This window comes from Zophobas morio, unplaced genomic scaffold, assembly GCF_036711695.1.
Source record: "Zophobas morio isolate AGI-343-1 ecotype UQ-CSIRO unplaced genomic scaffold, CSIRO_AGI_Zmor_V1 ptg000011l, whole genome shotgun sequence".
Lineage (NCBI taxonomy): Eukaryota > Metazoa > Arthropoda > Insecta > Coleoptera > Tenebrionidae > Zophobas > Zophobas morio.
Genome location: NW_026972116.1, coordinates 20,802,617 through 20,819,824, shown reverse-complemented (window position 1 = coordinate 20,819,824; position 17,208 = coordinate 20,802,617). Strand labels below are relative to the sequence as shown.

The window sequence follows — 17,208 nt, the reverse complement described above, 5'->3', positions numbered from 1 at the left end:
AAAGACATTAAAGACCCTTAAGATTCTTTCAAATTTTTTCAGAATCTAAACATCAACGGACCCCTAGATTTTTTAAATTTTTTCGAAAATAAAACAGAATAAAGGGCACCAAATTTTTTTCCACATTCTTAAAAAAAAACATCAGAGAACCACAATTCTTTCAAATACCTTCAAAAAGTGAAACACCAGGTGTTCCTGAAATACATATTTTCAAATTTTTTTCAAAAAGAAAAGCAAACGGCTCTTAAAATTCTTTCATATATTTAAGAAAAATACGCTATGGAACACTATTTTTTTTTATTCTTTAAAAAATAAAACACAAGGAATCCGAATATTCTTTCATATTCTTAAAAAAAGACAATAGATGCCCCAAAATTTCTTGAAACTCATTTAAAAACAGCACACCAAAAAAGTGTTCTTCAAAATTTCTTCAAATTCTTTCAAAAATAAATCAGTAAGGGACCGAAAGATTCTTTCACGTTAAAAAAAAAGAGTTTAGGAATCTTTAACGTTTTCTCACATATATATTTGAATCATAAAGACATTAAGGACCCTTAAGATTCTGTAAATTTTTTTCAAAAACTAAACACCAGCGGACCCCTAGATTTTTAAATTTTTTCGAAAATAAAACAATAAAGGGCACCAAAATTTCGTCAATATTCTTAAAAAAAAAACATCAGAGAACCACAAATTTTTCAAATACCTTCAAAAAGTGAAACACCAGGTGTTCCTAACATATTTTAAAATTTCTTCAAAAAGAAAATACAAGCGGCTACTAAAATTCTTTCATATATTTAAGAAAAATACGCTATGGGGCACTATTTTTTTTTTTTTAATTCTTTCAAAAATAAAGCACAAGGAATCCGAATATTCTTTCGTATTCTTAAAAAAAGACACTAGATGTCCCCAAAATTTCTTGAAATTCATTTAAAAACAGCACACCGAAAAAGTGTCCTTCAAAATTTCTTCAAATTCTTTAAAAAATAAATCAGTAAGGGACCGAAAGATTCTTTCACGTTAAAAAAAAAAACGAATTTAGGAAACCTTAATGTTTTCTCACATATATATTTGAAAAATAAAGACATTAAGAACCCTTAAGATTCTGTCAAATTCTTTCAAAGACTAAACACCAGCGGATTTCAAATTCTTCTGTATATTTTTATTTGTAAATTCTTATTAGATACAATGGTTTAATAGCACTGGTGCTTATTTAGATAGTGATATTCTGTGGATAAATAAATAATCAACTTATTAATATCTCAACAATTTTGTTTTACTTTAGTCAAGGTTTTTTTCATCAATATTATCTTTGCACTACAAATTTTGTTGTATTATTGTTATAATTTTTGTTCTGCTCAATAATTTTGATTTATTTGTCAATACTTTTTAATTTGATAACATTTTACTATTTAACTTTGAAATTGCAACGTCGAATGTTTTGAAATCTTAGAATTTTGTTTAACAAATGTTATTTAAATGTTAAAAAGTAACATAATCTTGAACTTTTGGTTTACGAATCTAAGTCAAATTTTATCCTAGACATGGAGATTTTTGCAAAAAAAAACAAAATTATGTAACAGTTTTTAGATTTCTCAATTTTTTCGACTTTTGAATTTCTCGATTTTTCAACTTTGGATTTCTCAGTTTTCAGATATTTCAGTTTTGAGATTTTTCAATTTTTCTTCGATATTTAAATTTTTTGAGTTTTCGATTTACCAGTTTTGGAGTTTTTCGATATTTCGACCTTCCGTTTTTTCGATTTTTGGATTTTTACTTTTTCGATTATTCAATTTTTTGATTTTTTAAATTTTGGAATTTTCGATCTTTCAGTTTTTGAAGTTTTTTGTGTTTCGATTTCTCGCTTTTTCAATTTTTCGATGATTAAATTTTTTATATTTCCATTTTTGGATTTCTCTATTAATAGATTTCGATGTTTCCATTTTTCAGTTGTTCAGTAGTAAAACACAATTAAGGGCGGCAAAGATTCTTTCATATTGTCAAAAAAAAAAAATTAGAGAACCACAACACTCTTTCTACCACTTTGAAAGTAAAACACCAGGGGTTTCTGAATTTTTTCAAATTCTTTCAAAAAAAACCGGCTCCTAAAATTCATTCATATATGTATTTAATGAAAATGCATTAGGGGATACCAAAATTCTTTTCAACTTTTTGAAAAACAAATCACTAGGGATATCCGAGGTTTTTTAAATTCTTTAAAAAATAAAACGTAAGGAATCCGAAGATTCTTTCACGTTCTAAAAGATACCCTAGGCATTCACAAAATTCTTTCAAATTTTTTCAATAACAAAACACCAAAGGTCTCCGGAAGTTTTTCAATTTTCTTTCAAAATTAAAATACATATAGGGGCCTGAAGATTCTTTCACGTTTACAAAAAGGTCTAAGGGTGCCTAATGTTCTTCCACATATTTTAAAAATAAAGACCAGCGGACTCCGGGTTTTTTCAAATTCTTCAAAAATAAAACACAATAAAGGGCAGCAAAAATTCCTTTACATTCTTAAAAAAAACAAATAAATAAATTAGGGGACCATAATACTCTTTCAAATACTTTTTATAAGTAAAACACCAGGGGTTCCTGAAATTCTTTTAAAAAGAAAACTCAAACGGCTGCTAAAAATTCCTTTATATATTTAAGGAAAATACGCTAGGGGACACCAAGAACCTTTCAAACTCTTTCAAAATCAAATCACTAATAACTACTGTATCCGAGATTTTTTTTTAATTCTTTAAAAAAATAAAACACACAAATCCGAACATTTATTCACATTCTTAAAAAAAGATATTACCCACCCACAAAACTACTTCAAACTCTTTCAAAAATAAAACACCAGGGGTCTCCAGAGTTTTTTCAATTTTCTTTTAATTTTTTTTTCAAAAACACACATTAAAGACCATTAAGATTCTTTCAAACTCTTTCAAACACCAGCAGCCTTCGGGTTTTTTCAAATTCTTCAAAAATAAGAACCAATAAAAGCAAAATATTTACACATTCTTCTTTTCAAATATTTTTAGAAAATAAAACACCATGGGTTCGTTCTTGAGTTCTTTTTAAATTCTTTAAAAAAGAAAACACATATCATATGTTTAAGGAAAATATATCAGGAGACACCAAGATTTTTTCAAACTCTTTCAAAAACTACAGCTAGGAGTGTCCGAGGTTTTTTTTTAATTCCTTAAAAAATAAAAACCAGAAACTTGAAGATTTTTTGATATTCTTAAAAAAAGATACTAGGGACCTCGAGATTTTTAAAAATTTTTTTAGAACACAAGGAACACTCTTTCAAAGACCTTTAAAGTAAAATACTAGGGCTTTCTGATTTTCTTCAAGTTCTTAAAAAAAAAAAAACAAATGGCTCCTAAAATTTCTTGATATATGTATTTAAGGAAAAATACTAGAGGACACCTAAATTCTTTTGTTTTTTTGAAAAAACAAATCACTAGGGCTATCCGAGATTTTTTAAATTCTTAAAAGAATAAAACACAAGGAATCCGAAGGTTCTGTCATGTTCTTAAAAAAAAATCCTAGGTACCCACAAAATTCCTTCAAACTCTTTCAAAAACAAAATACCGAGAATCTCCGGAATTTCTTTAATTTTCTTTCAAAAATAAAACACATTAAGGGACCTGGAGATTCTTTCATGTTTAAAAAAAGAATCCAAGGACCACCAATGTTCTTCCACATATTTCAAAAATAAAAACATTAAGGACTCTTAAGATTCTTTCAAAGATTAAACACCAGCGGACCCCCAGATTTTTTTCATAAAAAAATAAAAATATAAGGGACTATAATACTCTTTCAAACGCTTTTAAAAAGTAAAAGACCAAGGGTTCCTCAATTTTTTGCAAATTCTTCCAAAAAGAAAACAAACGACTTCTAAAATTCCATCATATATTTGAGGAAAGATTTTTTCAAACTCTTTCAAAAACAGAACACCGGAGTTTCTGCAGTTTTCTTTAAAAAAATCTTTCACGTTTAAATAAAAAGAATCTAAAAATCCCTAATGTCTGCATATATGTGATAAATAAAGACATTAAGAACCCTTAAGATTCTTTCAAATTCTTTCAAAGACTAAACACTAACAGACCCCTGGTTTCTTCAAATTCTTCAAAAATACAACACAATAAAGTGTAGGAAAAATTCTTACACATTTTTCAAAAAAAGAAGTTAGGGGACCATAACACTTTTTGAAAGTAAACCGCAGGATTTCCGGAGTATTTTACAAATTCTTTCAAAAAGAAAACACAAGCGGTTCCTACAATTCCTTCCATATTTTTAAATAAAAAACACCAAGGAACACCAAAGTTCATTAAACTCTTTCAAAAACAAAACACCAGAGGTCCAGAGGTCTTAGGAGTTTCTTTAAATTCTTTCAACAGTAAAACACATTAGGCAGCTCCGAAGATTCTTTGATATTCTTGAAAAAGATACTAGGGACCTCGAGATTTTTTAAATTTCTTTAAAAATTAGAACACAAGGAACACTTTTTCAAATACTTAAAGTAAAATACCATGGGTTTCTGATTTCTTTCAAATTCTTCCAAAAAAAAAAAGCAAAAGGCTTCTAAAACTCCTTCATATATGTATTTAAGGAAAAACACTAGGGGACACCAAAATTCTTTCAAAAAACAAATCACTAGGGCTATCCGAGATTTTTTAAATTCTTAAAAAAGTAAAACATAAGGAATCCGAACGTTCTGTCATGTTCTTAAAAAAAGATCCTAGGCACCCACAAAATTCCTTCAAACTCTTTCAAAAACAAAATAAAGAGGGTCTCCGGAATTTCTTCAATTTTTTTTTTTTCAAAATTAAAACATATTAAGGGTCCTGAAGATTCTTTCACGTTTAAAAAAAAGCATCCCAAGGTCTTTAATGTTCTTCCACATACATGTTTCAAAAATAGAGGCATTAAGAACTGTTAAGATTTTTTCAAAGACACTAGCGGAACCCAGATTTTTTTCATATTTTTCAGGGCAGCAAAGACCATTTCACATTTTTTAAAAAATAGCACCAAAATTCTTTCGGACTTTTTCAAAAACTGATCGTTAGGGGGATCCCAGACTTTTTAATTTAAAAAATAAAGACAAGGAACTCCAAGATTCTTTCATATTCTTAAAAAAAGACACCGAGACGCCTCCAGAAGGTCCTAGGAGTTTCTTCAAATTCTTTCAAAAATGAAACATAATAAATAACCTCGAAGATTCTTCCATATTCTTAAAAAAGGTACTAAGGACTCCGAGATTTTTTCAATTTCTTTCAAAATTAGAACACAAGGAACCCAAATATTCTTCCAAATTCTTAAAAAAAGACACTATGTGCTTCCAAGATTTCCTCAAAAATTTTCAAAAACAAAATAACAGTGGTGTCCATAATTTGTCCAAATTCTTTAAAAAGTTGAAAGATTTTGCATTTCGTAATTTTGAAAACTGACCACATCCATGATCCTTGTTTTTCTTGTACGTATGGGCGCAGAATATCAAGAAATCATACAAAGCTGTAAAAAATCACTTAATTTCACAGTCGTAAAAAAATCATGCCATTTTGTTTGACATGAAAAAAAAAACGTCAAAATGGCCACCAATCTGAATGGTCTGAAATATTTTATTATTCATATAATTATTCTATAGCAAGCTTGTTAAGTAAAGAGTTGTTGAAAATTCAAAGAGCCTGTCTAAACCACTTTTATTTTTACTTTTCTCGTTTAGTTCCCTTAGTTTCATTAAATATGGAAGGAATAAAGTTTTAATTAACTTCTTTCAACATCAGTTTAACAGAGGAGAAAATTTTTCTGATGAAATAATACTCCAACAAAAAATTTCTATGAAAAACTCAGTGAATTCTATTTAGCCTTTATTTAAGTTTTTTCGAAGTCATAAAAAAATAAGTCTTTGTGTGTCCCGAGAGATAAATAAACTTCTATTAATACTCCTAATAATAAATAATATTACGACGAATGTACGTTCATTTTGTTTAAAATTTATAACTGGTACTACTATCTAGAGCTAATCCAAGGGGAAAATCATTGACCTTAATATTGTATAATTATTAATTCATTACCTGCGATTACCTAACTGCGCCGACTAAAGTCTGAAAATGAACCGAACTGCTCCGACCAGATCAAACGTTTTTTCACGAATTACCACCTAAAAAATGTTTGCTGATTTTATAAAAAAATAATAAACTTGAAAAACTAACAAAATTGTTGTTTTAGCAATTAATTTTAGAGCGTCGGTGCCTGATATTTTAACTAAAGTTTTAAAACATATTACGCCTACATGTTGAAAAACAAAATTGTTGTTGAAATCCATCAAATCAATACTGATTTAATGTGCGTTCATAATCGAAACGTACATTATTAACTAGACGATAAAAATAGAATTACAAATGAAAAATCTAGATTAAACAAACTCAAAATGAATTATTGCAGAAAATTTGGTCTGCGTTTTTATTTAATCGATTTTAAACACAGGTAACACTCTTTCATATAATTATAATTTACTGAAAAATTTAACAACAGTCTTTTTTGTGTCTCTAAAGTTTACTCATTATACTCACTAATGAAGTAAAGTTTATAAATTTTCATTTTAATCCATTTAACATAAAAGCGACCCCAGTGCGTATTAAAGGACAAGCAAAGTTAACCCACAAATTTCACTTTGATGTAACACTTTATATTATTTGAAGCAGATTATCTTAAAGTTCTTGTAATATACACACTAGTACCACAAATACTAATAGATGTCGCTTTAACCGTCCAATCACGACCGCTCTTTTTAATTAAACCGTCTGGAATAAGTCAAATCTGTGTCTACGTAATCCATAAAGCCCACACTTCTCATAAAAACCCACACAGAATCACCGTTATTTAAATATTCGGGGTGGCGTCATAAATAACCGTTTTATATTGGCCGTTACCCTTATCCTGACCAGCACAATTAAATAAAATAACGCATTATCGAACCGAAACGCAATTCTCCGAATGCCACATGACCAAATGATACCTTTTCATTGTTGCCAACTGCGATAATAAAATCGACTTTAATGGATTCCTGGTCGGCGCTTTAAAAATAACAATTCCCTCTTTTTCGAATCGTGCATCGATTTTGCTTATGAAACGCCTCTCAACAAATTAGGAACTTTCGTTTTCGAATAAGATATTTTGTGCACATCTGTTTCACATTACTCAGATCTCGTTAAAAATTCAGAACTCCTTGTTATCCTGGAAATTCATTTGTAACGAAACGAAAGAATCTCTTCCAATCTTGGATTTGCAAGAAACTTTTCAAAACTTCGCTGAACTTTCTATCCCATTACTTGTCTAACGCAGAACAGCCAAAACCAGCTTTCATTGTAATCTTATAATTTCCTTAACTGTTTTTTTTTTTTCAACAGAAGTTACTAAAAGCACGCAATCTAGCTAAAAAAAATCAGATTTTAGTCCTGGAAGTACCTAATTAGTCGGCCAAATCGGCGAAAAGTGAATTTTCATTCCGGCTTTTAGCTCGAATTTACATGCAATCAACGTGTACAACAGACACTCTCACAACACAAACACATTCGATATCAAATTACTGTGCCACAGTGTCACCACCCTAACGCAATTAAAAGTCGCTGTAGACTTTGCATTCCCCTAATAATCGGGTTAAATTAATTAGCAATGCTTTTAAATTAATTGCCCGACAGTAATGAAAGTTAGCATTATTTAAAATGTTTGCAACTATCAGCAAGTCGGAGTTAATTGCTGCCTGTGGCCCGCATCCAACAATAAACAAAACTATAGTGTACTCCATTGTGGCAGTGGGGCACATTGTTCGACCAAAATTAATTCTAGTTGTGCGATAAATAACGGCGCTGGAGCGCTATCGTGTCAATAGTGCAAAGTTTTTGTCGCTGGGATGAATATCGGCTTGTCTGACAAAATAATTTAGTGATAGTTGTTACATGAGGGTGGTAAATTTCACGTTTAGGAGTCGAAATTAATTTGGGATTTTGACGGAGAGTGAGAATTGTATAACTAAAGGGCGGATTTGTATGCACAGAATCTGGTTAAAATGTGCGCATAAATATTATACAATGGGAAATGATAAAAAACGTATTATATTAGGTAGTTATTAAACACACGAAACTATAATTACCGAAGGAAAATTTTGAAAATGATCAAAGAAAAGCGAACAAAAAACGACAATGATTATTTGACACTGAATTTCCATAGGAGAACCTTCTAATAAAGATTATTAAATAGATTCCATTTTTTTAACAATGAAAGAGCAACAAAGAGTTTTTAATATTCTTCCAGATTCAAAAGATCAGAAGCCTCAGAGGTTTTTTCAAACTCTTTAAAAAATAAAATAAAACACCTAAGATTATTTCACTTGTTTAATGGATACACTAAGGGAACCTAGGATTATTTGAAACACGTTCAAATTGTCAAAGTTCTCCTAGATTTTGAAATTACTTCTAAAATAAAACACAAGGGACCCTAAAATGGGTTGCATATTTAAAAAAAGACATTGGGAAGCCCTAATAATCTTACATATTGTTTCAAAAACAGATCATAAGGTACTCATAAAATTCTTTCATACATCGGTTAAAAAAAGACACTACAGGACCCAAAAAGTTCTTCAAGCATTATCGAAGACCAAACAACAGGGCTTCCCAAGATTTTTAGAAATTAGTTTGAAAATAAAAGCAAAATATGTTCAGATTTTTTTATATATTTAATAAACACACTAGGGGGAGAGCTAAGATTCTTTGACACACTTTCAAAAACAAAGCAACATGGATCCCGAGATTTTTTCAAATTCTTAACTAAAATATTACACAAGGGTCCCTGAAGATTCTACCCACTTCTTTAAAAAATGATAGTAGAGACTCGTGGCATTCTATCATATATTTCAAATAAGAAACTAGGATACCCTAAGCTTATTTCACATTCTTAAAAAAAATGACACTTGGGAGCCCAAAGATCCTTCTAAAATCTTTCAAAATCAAAACATCTTTTCTGAGATTTTTAATTTTTTTCAAAAATAAAACACTATAAGGGCTGTAAAAATTCTTTCACTTTCTTTAAAAAGGGGAGACTAGGGACCGTAGAATTCTTTCACATAGTTAAAAAAAGACACTAGGAACACATTTTTTAAAAGAGGACCTTCAAACTGTTTCAAAAAGATAATAAGTAGGACCTTCCAGATTTGTTTAAACTCTTTCGAAAACGAAGCAGCAGATATCTCCAAGGTTTTTCAAATTATTTCAAAATTAAGACACCATAGGTGGTTTTGAAGATTTTTTACACATAATTAAAAAAAGAAATATTCAAGGGCTCTAAGATTCTTTCAAGGAGTTTCAAAAATGAAACATAACTGGTTCTAGAAACTTTTTCAAACTATTTCAAAAAGCAAAACGAAAGGGATCCTTTGAAGCTTTCTCAAAAGCAAAAACGTGTTCTTTGAAAAACCCAGAAAAATGTATTTACACAATTATAACAAGAGCTTTTCGGGGTCCTTAGGATTCTTTTAAATACTTGAAAAGTTTTTTCGCATAGTAAAAAAGGACACTAGGGCCTAGGCTCTCAAATTCTTTGAAAAACTTTCAAAACCAAAATAACACATGTCGCCAAAGCTTTTCCAGAATCTTCCAAAAAGCAGAACAAATAGAATTAAAAAAAAAATTCAAATATGTTCAAGAAAGGTAATAGGAGACTATATGATTCCTTCAAACTGTGTCAAAAGCAAACATCTGGGTTCCACGAAGATTCTTTCACATTCCTTAAAAAAAGATACTAAAGACCCCTAATATTCTTTCAAAAATTAAAAAAAAACACTAATGGGCCTCGAAAAGAAAACAACAAGGGTCTACGAAATTTTTTTTCAGACTCTTCCAAAAACATCTGGAAGATATATTCACATAGTAAAAAGTAGATTTTAAGATTCTTTCGAACACTTCCAAATACATGTAAAACAGCAATGGTCCCAGAGAATTTTTCAAACTTTTTCAAAAACTATATACATGGGATTCCTAAGATTCTTTGATTTTATTTATAAAAGGAGACCAAGGAGCGTAAAATTCTTTTACGTTGTTAAAAAGACACTGGTGTCTAATACCCCAGATTCTACCAAAAACTTTCAAAAACAAAAGGGATTCCTAAGATTCGTCCAAATATTTTAAAGAACGGTAGGATTCTTTCAAACTTTCTTAAATCAAATTCTCTCAAAAGCAAAATAACAGATGTCCCCGAGGTTTTTCAAAATGTTTCTGAAAGCAAAAAAGCAAAATTCCTAAAATCCTTTTATACTCCTATATATTAAAGATATATATTATATTGTTATATTATATTATAGGGGACCCTCAGATTCTTTCAAACATAATACTCGTACAACAAATATCTCCGAGATATTTTCAAACCATTTCGAAAAGGAAACAGCAGAGATCTTAGAGATTTTTTAAATTCTTTCAAACAAATAGAGTCCTTCATGTGTCTTAAAGGGTATTCGGAAACCCTAAGATTCTTTCAGGCACTTTCAAAAATAAAACAGCAATGGTTCCAAAGAATTTTTCAAATTTTTTCAAAAATCGTACTTATGAGATTGTTTCACTCTCTTAAAAAAAAAGGTGACTAGGAACTCGAAAATTGTTTCACACAGTTAAAAAAAGACACTAGGGCCTATACCGTAGGATTTTCCAAAAGCAAAACAAAGGGGATTGCTAAGATTTTTCGGTTTATTTCAATTAAGAACCTTGAAAATTATAATTCCCTTTGAAAAAGGGAATACTAGGGACCGTAAGATTCTTTTACGTAGTTAAAAAAGATACTAGAGACATATTCTTTAAAAAAGATCCCAGACCCCTAAGACTCCTTCATAGGTCAAAAAAATAAAAAAGATACTAGGGGCTTTAGATTCTTTCAAAAATATTATTACAGAGGTCTTATTTGGGAAATAAAACACCACAAGGTCTTTTGAAGATTCTTTAATATACTAAAAAAGTACACAAGGAAGATTTTTTATATTTAGTTTATTATTATACAAACATACATAGGTCATTTAAAAAAGGAGGTATTCGGGGAGTCTAAATTTCTTTCAAGCCCTTTCAAAAATCAAACCCAAGTGATCCTACAGACTTTTTCAAACTCTTTCAAAAACCATACACAAGGGATTTCTAAGATTCGTTCACTCTAAACCTAAGATTTTTTCAAAAATAAAATAACAGAGGTTCCGAGTTTTTATCAAAATCTTTAAAGAAACAAAACAAAAGATATTCCTAAGATTATTTCAAACTCTCAAAATCAAAAACCTGTATCCACGAAGATTCTTTCATATTCTTAAAAAAAACACTAGGAACCCCTTATTTTTTCCATAAGTTAAAAAAAAAGATACGATGTTGCCTTCAGATGCTTCAAAGATCTCCAAGATTTTTTCAGGCTCTTTCGAAAACGAAGCAGCAGGGATCGCCGAGATTTTTTAAATAATTTCATAAAGTAAAACACCACAAGAGTCCTTGAAGGGCTTTAACATTCTTAAAAAAAAAAAGATCTCGGAAAAATTCTTTCACATAATTAAAATAACAGATATTCGGGGACCCAAGATTCTTTCAAAAACTTTCTTTAAAAAAAGAGATTAGGGATCGTAAGATTTTTTCACTTGGTAGAAAAAGACACTAGGGCCTAAGCTCTCAGATTTTTTCAAAAACTTTCGAAAACAAAATAACAAATTTCGCCGAAGTTTTTCCAAAATCTTTCAAAAACCAAAACAATTAAATTTTTAAAAATTCTTTCATATGTTTTAAAGAAAGTAATACTAGACCGTATGATTCATTGAAACTGTCTCAAAAGTAGATATCTGAGCTCCAGGAACATTCTTTCACATTCTTTAAAAAAAGAAACCAAAGACCTCTAAGATTCTTTCAAAGAGAAAATAACAGGAGTCTACAAGATTTTATTTTTCAAACTCTTCTGAAAACAAAACAGCAAGGAACCCGGAGATTTTTTAAAATTCTTTCAAGAATAAAACACCACAGGCGATCGCGAAGGTTTTTTCGCATTCTTTTGGAAAAAATACACCCGGAAGATTCTTCACTTAATTAAAAGGGGGGTTTTAAAATTCTTTCAAACACTTTCAAATATAAAAACACAACAATGGCTTCAGAGAATTTTTCACTCTTTCAAAAACCATACAGAAGAGTTTCGTAAGATTCTTCACTCTGTTTAAAAAAAAAGACCAAGGACCATAAGATTCTTTTACATTTTTAAAAAAACACACTAGGCCCTAAGTCCCCAGATTCTATCAAACATTTTCAAAAACAAAATAACAGAAAACCTCGCGATTTTTTCAAAATCCTTCACAAAATAAAACGAAAGGGATTCGTCCATATATTTTAAAGAAAGGTCATAAGGAACCCTAGGATTTTTTCATATTCTTTAAAATAAGGCATGAAGACTCCTAACATTTTTTCGGAAAAAACATCATGGATTCCAGAGGTTTTTAGATTCTTACAAAAACTAAAACACCACAAGGGTACTCGAAGAGTCTTGAACATTCTTAAAAAAAGAGATACTCGAGGTCTCTAACAGTATTTCAAACATTTTAAAAACTGTTTTAAAAAGAAGAGATCGGGACCGTAAGAATCTTTCAGGTTGTTAAAAAAATAAATAAAAAATAACAGTGACCTCGAGGTTTTTTCAAAATCTTTCAAAAAGCAAAACAGAACGAATTCCCAAGATTCTTGCATATATACATGTTAAATGAAGATAATAGGGGACCCAAAGAATTTTACAAACTCTCTCAGAAGCAAAATATCTAGGATCTCCAAATTTTTGTTGAAAATACATACTAGAAACCTCTCAGAATTTTTCACAAAATGGCACTACGGACCTTCAGATTTTTTCAAAAAGAGTACAACGCAGATTTCCAAGATGTTCTCAAACTCTTTCGAAAACGAAGCAGCAGAGATTTCAGTTTTTTTAAATTCTTTCAAAAAATAGTGTGAAGTGTCTTTAAAAAAAAAGGATATTCGGGAACCCTAATATTCTTTCAAACAACAGCGGTCGCAAAGACTTTTTCAAACTCTTTCAAAAACCATATACAAAGAACTCCTGAGATTCTTTCACTCTCTTTATAAAAAGAGACTATAGATTTTTTTATATATTTAAAGATCCTTCCCTAAGATTCTTTTAAATTTTCTTAAAAGCAAAACGTCCGAGGTTCACGTTCTTTAAAAAAGGAGAGTAAAAACTCCTAAGATTCTTTCACAAATTAAAAAATAAAGACACTACTGGATTCTTTCAAAAAGAAAACATCAGGGGCGCCCAGACATTTTCAAATGCTTTCAAAACAACACAGTAAGGATCACCGAGATTTTTTCAACTTCTTTCTAAAACAATTCACAAAGTCCTTTTAAGATTTTTTGACATTAAAAAAAGACACTTGGCGATTCTAAGCTTCCATAAAAAACCTTCAAAAATAAAACAACAAGGGTTTCCGAGATTCTTTCAAAATCTTTCAAAAACAAAACAAAAAGAGCTCCTAAGATTCTTTTATTTATATTTTTTAAAAAAGGCATTAGGAGAGCCTAGGCTTCTTTTCAACTCTTTTAAACTCGTTCCAAAACAAAAAAATAGGAATTTTCAAAGTTTTCTAAATTCTTTCAAAAGTAAAACACCACAAGGGACCTTGAAGATTTTGTAATATTCTGAAAAAAAGACACTAGAAACATTCTTTCACAACAACAAAAAAAAATGTTAGGGAGCCTTAAGATTCTATAAAAAATTTTCAAAAAGAAAATAACAGGGATCCCCGAGATTTATTTGAAATTGAAATCTAAAAGCAAAACTACAGTGATGCGTGAGACTTTTTATATATTTTAAAGAAGGATAATAGATTATTTTAAACTTTCTCAAAAGCAAAACACCGAGGGACCCAAAAATTCTTTCACATTGTTAAAAGAAGATACCAGGAAGATTTTTGTTCAAAACAAAATAATAAAGGTCCCCGATAATTTTCCTAAACTTTTCAAAAACAAAACAAAAGGTTAATGGGTGTTCATTTGAAAAAGTCAGCAAGTTGGTGTTGTTTCTTTGATAGAAGGAAACATAGCAAAAACAGATTCTTTCAAATTACATAATTTCAAAAAGGAGAACAATAGGGGTTTTAGAAACTATTTAAAAATTTTCCAAAGGTAAAACAAAATGGATCCCCGAGATTTTTTCAAATTATTTCTAGAATAAAACACAAAAACGGGCTCTTCAAAATAACGATATTAGGAGCCACCAATATATTTCAAACTTTTTCAAAGACACACCATCCCGAAATTTATTCAAATAAAATGAAAGTCTAATACTACACGGATGTCAACAGAGACCCTGAACTAAAAACTTGGAACCCAGCTTGAAAATGTATTGAAATCTCCACACTGAAATTTTGCTTCAAATTCTAGACAATTTAAAAGTTGACACTTGTCCCAGTTTGTCAAATCACCTCTATCTCGCAAAAGTGCTTACCCTTGTCACACCCTCTGAAATACAAGCTCGATAAAAGCTAAAAATTACCCCTCTCCACATACCTTCCTCCAAGCGCAATTAAAGCATGCCAACAGTTCTTTCCTTCTTTTGTCTTTCGGCACCGTTTCCATCCGCAAGTTAACCGGTTTATTTTCTTTTTCTCTTATTGGACAGCCAGAAAAGCGGGATTTTCGTGCCGCGGGAGATTTATTGGTGACATAATATTAAAATAACGTTACCCAAGCAGAGAACAACTTTGTTTATCTGTTCATATAATCGTGGCTACTGAACTTAAAATCTCTCATATTTATTAAAAGTAGACAAAGGCTTGTGAGGGTGATGCGAAGCGTTAGTGTTTGTTACAATAAACGTCAAAAGAGATTAGAAACATATAAGCCAATTTGCCTTTGTTTTCAGAATGCCGCTATCGGGTTGTTTTGGACTTTGTTTCTGATGCAGTGCAGCTTTGTGTAGAGGTAATAGCCTGAAAGTAAGGAAAAAGCTATTATGATGAGATGTATATAATTCCGGGTAAGTTTACAAGTTGGCTGCCAGCGCATCGTAAGACCGTCTCTAAGAATAGAGATTTTCAGGTTTTGAAATCTGGAATAAACTTTTCAAACCCACAAAAAATGTATATTTTGAGGTGGCTTAATTAGTTCATTTAACCGAAATAAGTCATTGTTCGTGACGTTTTATTCGTAACAAAGAGAACCCTTATAACAAACCTGAAACGTTTCTTCGTTTCACCCACCGCTGACTTGACACTTATTCCCTCAAATCGCACACAGCCCTCCAAATACCAGAGTATTTACAAAATAAACAACCCCGCAAACAATCGAATATTGGAAATGAGTAAATAAATAATACCCTCATAAAATATTCACTCGCACTAAGATATTCTGATGGGAAATCGATACGAATGGAGCAATAACATTTCGGACAAATATGTACAAGGGTTAAATTTCACTTTAAACTTTATTACACCTGTAACACCCCATAAATTAAACGGGCCGCTATCGATTCACAAAGCTAAGATTTATTTGCTTATCGCTGTTTGGGGTGGCTTTATTTCATAACGCAGAATTATCGCAATTCTGATGAGTTCACGAATCTGGAAATTGATGTAGCTAATTTCATTTGCAAACAAAGGAACCTCTTGTCGTTGTTGCTGCGGCTGAGGATTTCTGAATAACACGTAACAAAAGATTAGATGGAGGGTGCTCATTATTCATCGAGGATCCAATTTTTGACACTTGGAAATTTTTTTCAAGACGAGGGATTTGCGGCGGAGTGGCCTATTATCGACGACAAATTTTCCGATAAAAGGGGCTAAAGTCGGTTGCTAGGCTGGATTTTTTGCAGTTGACGCTTGTAATGAATGGAGGATATTTTTGGTGTTGCTTTCCGATATCGATTGCTGTGTTTTTCTGGAGAGTGCAATTATTAGAAATGTTAGAAGATAATGGTGGACGTCTGGAAGCCTTGAGACGTTCAAAGTTAGGGTTGATTGAGGGCTGAAATTATTTGACACACAATGACAAAAAAACATTTTATATAGAAAATAGAACAGAAATCATAAACTCGACTTTGAATTTTTTTTTCCGGAGACTGCTTTATTAAGTAAAAGCGACAGATATAAAAATAAAAAAAAAATATTTACTTCTAGAACTCATGTCATTATTTGCTGAAAGAACATGACAATTCTAAAAATAGTTGAGTACAAGAAAATTCAAATAACATTTTTTAGACAGACTATATCTTAAAGAGGAACTTTTGTTTTTGTTATAAAATCCTACATTTTATAAATTCATTCGTATTTTATCTAAGCTAAAGGCTATTTTTTGAGGGCACTCGATTTTTTTAAGAGTTATCCGCTTTTAGCAAACCGTCGCGTCGCCTACGTTAATAAATCAAATGACAAAGTTTATTATGTCTACCTCATTATCCTGGCGATATTGGCCATTATTTGGATAACATTTTCTCGATTGAATGGTGCAAAATACCAGCCCCCTTCCCAGAATTGTTTCAAATTCTTTCAAAAAGAAAATACCAGGGGTCTTCAGGATTATTTTATATTCATTTTAGGAGGCCTCAAGAATTTAAAACACCAGTAGCCTTCAAGATTAAATTTCTTAAAAAACACCGGGGATCCCAAGTTTCTTTCAATTTTGTTTCAAAAACGTAACACCAAAGGCCCCAAAGATTCTTTCAAATTTGTTTTAATATAAAACATGAGCCCCTTTGAAGATTTTTTTTTCAAGTTCTTTCTAAAAGAACCTAAAAATTATTCCTTCAAAATTTTTTCAATTTTTTTTAAAGATCATGACACTAGTGGCCTCCAGGACTCTTTCAAATTTGCTCTTAAACAAAAATAAACACCTTTAAGATTAAATTCGTTAAAAAAGACTAGGGATCCCAAGATTTTTTTTTGAAAAATTGAACACCAAAGGCTCACATGATTCTTTTAAATTTGTTCTGAAATAAAACACAAGGCCCCATTAAGATTTTTTTAAATTCTTTCAAAAACAAAACACTTGGAACCTGAACATGAAATTCTTTCAAAAAGACACTAGGGACTCCAAGATTTTTTCAATTTTTTTCTGAAACATAACGTTATTCCCCTTTAAAATGTTTTCAAATTATTTTAAAAACATCAGTAGCCTTCAAGATTAAATTTCTTAAAAAAATATCAGGGAT

The 17,208-nt window shown here is 30.6% G+C and overlaps 1 protein-coding gene across 5 annotated transcripts in view; it reads left to right on the top strand.

Moving 5' to 3' along the window:
- The window catches only part of LOC135127208 (1-phosphatidylinositol 4,5-bisphosphate phosphodiesterase epsilon-1-like), a 243,887-nt gene that overhangs the window by 25,085 nt on the left and 201,594 nt on the right, over positions 1 to 17,208 (top strand). The gene's annotated exons all lie outside the window — the stretch shown is intronic.